Genomic DNA, 5,000 nt, shown 5'->3' with positions numbered 1-5,000 from the left:
GGTGAATGGACGGAAGGACAGACGGACGGATAGATGGCCAGACGAAAAGGGTGAATGGACGGAAGGACAGACGGACGGATAGATGGCCAGACGAAAAGGGTGAATGGACGGAAGGACAGACGGACGGATAGATGGCCAGACGAAAAGGGTGAATGGACGGAAGGACAGACGGACGGATAGATGGCCAGACGAAAAGGGTGAATGGACGGAAGGACAGACGGACGGATAGATGGCCAGACGAAAAGGGTGAATGGACGGAAGGACAGACGGACGGATAGATGGCCAGACGAAAAGGGTGAATGGACGGAAGGACAGACGGACGGATAGATGGCCAGACGAAAAGGGTGAATGGACGGAAGGACAGACGGACGGATAGATGGCCAGACGAAAAGGGTGAATGGACGGAAGGACAGACGGACGGATAGATGGCCAGACGAAAAGGGTGAATGGACGGAAGGACAGACGGACGGATAGATGGCCAGACGAAAAGGGTGAATGGACGGAAGGACAGACGGACGGATAGATGGCCAGACGAAAAGGGTGAATGGACGGAAGGACAGACGGACGGATAGATGGCCAGACGAAAAGGGTGAATGGACGGAAGGACAGACGGACGGATAGATGGCCAGACGAAAAGGGTGAATGGACGGAAGGACAGACGGACGGATAGATGGCCAGACGAAAAGGGTGAATGGACGGAAGGACAGACGGACGGATAGATGGCCAGACGAAAAGGGTGAATGGACGGAAGGACAGACGGACGGATAGATGGCCAGACGAAAAGGGTGAATGGACGGAAGGACAGACGGACGGATAGATGGCCAGACGAAAAGGGTGAATGGACGGAAGGACAGACGGACGGATAGATGGCCAGACGAAAAGGGTGAATGGACGGAAGGACAGACGGACGGATAGATGGCCAGACGAAAAGGGTGAATGGACGGAAGGACAGACGGACGGATAGATGGCCAGACGAAAAGGGTGAATGGACGGAAGGACAGACGGACGGATAGATGGCCAGACGAAAAGGGTGAATGGACGGAAGGACAGACGGACGGATAGATGGCCAGACGAAAAGGGTGAATGGACGGAAGGACAGACGGACGGATAGATGGCCAGACGAAAAGGGTGAATGGACGGAAGGACAGACGGACGGATAGATGGCCAGACGAAAAGGGTGAATGGACGGAAGGACAGACGGACGGATAGATGGCCAGACGAAAAGGGTGAATGGACGGAAGGACAGACGGACGGATAGATGGCCAGACGAAAAGGGTGAATGGACGGAAGGACAGACGGACGGATAGATGGCCAGACGAAAAGGGTGAATGGACGGAAGGACAGACGGACGGATAGATGGCCAGACGAAAAGGGTGAATGGACGGAAGGACAGACGGACGGATAGATGGCCAGACGAAAAGGGTGAATGGACGGAAGGACAGACGGACGGATAGATGGCCAGACGAAAAGGGTGAATGGACGGAAGGACAGACGGACGGATAGATGGCCAGACGAAAAGGGTGAATGGACGGAAGGACAGACGGACGGATAGATGGCCAGACGAAAAGGGTGAATGGACGGAAGGACAGACGGACGGATAGATGGCCAGACGAAAAGGGTGAATGGACGGAAGGACAGACGGACGGATAGATGGCCAGACGAAAAGGGTGAATGGACGGAAGGACAGACGGACGGATAGATGGCCAGACGAAAAGGGTGAATGGACGGAAGGACAGACGGACGGATAGATGGCCAGACGAAAAGGGTGAATGGACGGAAGGACAGACGGACGGATAGATGGCCAGACGAAAAGGGTGAATGGACGGAAGGACAGACGGACGGATAGATGGCCAGACGAAAAGGGTGAATGGACGGAAGGACAGACGGACGGATAGATGGCCAGACGAAAAGGGTGAATGGACGGAAGGACAGACGGACGGATAGATGGCCAGACGAAAAGGGTGAATGGACGGAAGGACAGACGGACGGATAGATGGCCAGACGAAAAGGGTGAATGGACGGAAGGACAGACGGACGGATAGATGGCCAGACGAAAAGGGTGAATGGACGGAAGGACAGACGGACGGATAGATGGCCAGACGAAAAGGGTGAATGGACGGAAGGACAGACGGACGGATAGATGGCCAGACGAAAAGGGTGAATGGACGGAAGGACAGACGGACGGATAGATGGCCAGACGAAAAGGGTGAATGGACGGAAGGACAGACGGACGGATAGATGGCCAGACGAAAAGGGTGAATGGACGGAAGGACAGACGGACGGATAGATGGCCAGACGAAAAGGGTGAATGGACGGAAGGACAGACGGACGGATAGATGGCCAGACGAAAAGGGTGAATGGACGGAAGGACAGACGGACGGATAGATGGCCAGACGAAAAGGGTGAATGGACGGAAGGACAGACGGACGGATAGATGGCCAGACGAAAAGGGTGAATGGACGGAAGGACAGACGGACGGATAGATGGCCAGACGAAAAGGGTGAATGGACGGAAGGACAGACGGACGGATAGATGGCCAGACGAAAAGGGTGAATGGACGGAAGGACAGACGGACGGATAGATGGCCAGACGAAAAGGGTGAATGGACGGAAGGACAGACGGACGGATAGATGGCCAGACGAAAAGGGTGAATGGACGGAAGGACAGACGGACGGATAGATGGCCAGACGAAAAGGGTGAATGGACGGAAGGACAGACGGACGGATAGATGGCCAGACGAAAAGGGTGAATGGACGGAAGGACAGACGGACGGATAGATGGCCAGACGAAAAGGGTGAATGGACGGAAGGACAGACGGACGGATAGATGGCCAGACGAAAAGGGTGAATGGACGGAAGGACAGACGGACGGATAGATGGCCAGACGAAAAGGGTGAATGGACGGAAGGACAGACGGACGGATAGATGGCCAGACGAAAAGGGTGAATGGACGGAAGGACAGACGGACGGATAGATGGCCAGACGAAAAGGGTGAATGGACGGAAGGACAGACGGACGGATAGATGGCCAGACGAAAAGGGTGAATGGACGGAAGGACAGACGGACGGATAGATGGCCAGACGAAAAGGGTGAATGGACGGAAGGACAGACGGACGGATAGATGGCCAGACGAAAAGGGTGAATGGACGGAAGGACAGACGGACGGATAGATGGCCAGACGAAAAGGGTGAATGGACGGAAGGACAGACGGACGGATAGATGGCCAGACGAAAAGGGTGAATGGACGGAAGGACAGACGGACGGATAGATGGCCAGACGAAAAGGGTGAATGGACGGAAGGACAGACGGACGGATAGATGGCCAGACGAAAAGGGTGAATGGACGGAAGGACAGACGGACGGATAGATGGCCAGACGAAAAGGGTGAATGGACGGAAGGACAGACGGACGGATAGATGGCCAGACGAAAAGGGTGAATGGACGGAAGGACAGACGGACGGATAGATGGCCAGACGAAAAGGGTGAATGGACGGAAGGACAGACGGACGGATAGATGGCCAGACGAAAAGGGTGAATGGACGGAAGGACAGACGGACGGATAGATGGCCAGACGAAAAGGGTGAATGGACGGAAGGACAGACGGACGGATAGATGGCCAGACGAAAAGGGTGAATGGACGGAAGGACAGACGGACGGATAGATGGCCAGACGAAAAGGGTGAATGGACGGAAGGACAGACGGACGGATAGATGGCCAGACGAAAAGGGTGAATGGACGGAAGGACAGACGGACGGATAGATGGCCAGACGAAAAGGGTGAATGGACGGAAGGACAGACGGACGGATAGATGGCCAGACGAAAAGGGTGAATGGACGGAAGGACAGACGGACGGATAGATGGCCAGACGAAAAGGGTGAATGGACGGAAGGACAGACGGACGGATAGATGGCCAGACGAAAAGGGTGAATGGACGGAAGGACAGACGGACGGATAGATGGCCAGACGAAAAGGGTGAATGGACGGAAGGACAGACGGACGGATAGATGGCCAGACGAAAAGGGTGAATGGACGGAAGGACAGACGGACGGATAGATGGCCAGACGAAAAGGGTGAATGGACGGAAGGACAGACGGACGGATAGATGGCCAGACGAAAAGGGTGAATGGACGGAAGGACAGACGGACGGATAGATGGCCAGACGAAAAGGGTGAATGGACGGAAGGACAGACGGACGGATAGATGGCCAGACGAAAAGGGTGAATGGACGGAAGGACAGACGGACGGATAGATGGCCAGACGAAAAGGGTGAATGGACGGAAGGACAGACGGACGGATAGATGGCCAGACGAAAAGGGTGAATGGACGGAAGGACAGACGGACGGATAGATGGCCAGACGAAAAGGGTGAATGGACGGAAGGACAGACGGACGGATAGATGGCCAGACGAAAAGGGTGAATGGACGGAAGGACAGACGGACGGATAGATGGCCAGACGAAAAGGGTGAATGGACGGAAGGACAGACGGACGGATAGATGGCCAGACGAAAAGGGTGAATGGACGGAAGGACAGACGGACGGATAGATGGCCAGACGAAAAGGGTGAATGGACGGAAGGACAGACGGACGGATAGATGGCCAGACGAAAAGGGTGAATGGACGGAAGGACAGACGGACGGATAGATGGCCAGACGAAAAGGGTGAATGGACGGAAGGACAGACGGACGGATAGATGGCCAGACGAAAAGGGTGAATGGACGGAAGGACAGACGGACGGATAGATGGCCAGACGAAAAGGGTGAATGGACGGAAGGACAGACGGACGGATAGATGGCCAGACGAAAAGGGTGAATGGACGGAAGGACAGACGGACGGATAGATGGCCAGACGAAAAGGGTGAATGGACGGAAGGACAGACGGACGGATAGATGGCCAGACGAAAGTGCATGTGGTGATTGCGTGTGATCATCCCCGCTACACCATCTTGACATGGACGATTATCTTCCTTCTGATTGATTTATTGTGGAAGCCAGAGGAGCACCTC

The sequence above is a fragment of the Penaeus chinensis genome, chromosome 3 (assembly GCF_019202785.1).
Source record: "Penaeus chinensis breed Huanghai No. 1 chromosome 3, ASM1920278v2, whole genome shotgun sequence".
Classification (NCBI taxonomy): domain Eukaryota; kingdom Metazoa; phylum Arthropoda; class Malacostraca; order Decapoda; family Penaeidae; genus Penaeus; species Penaeus chinensis.
This window is presented reverse-complemented; position numbering follows the sequence as displayed.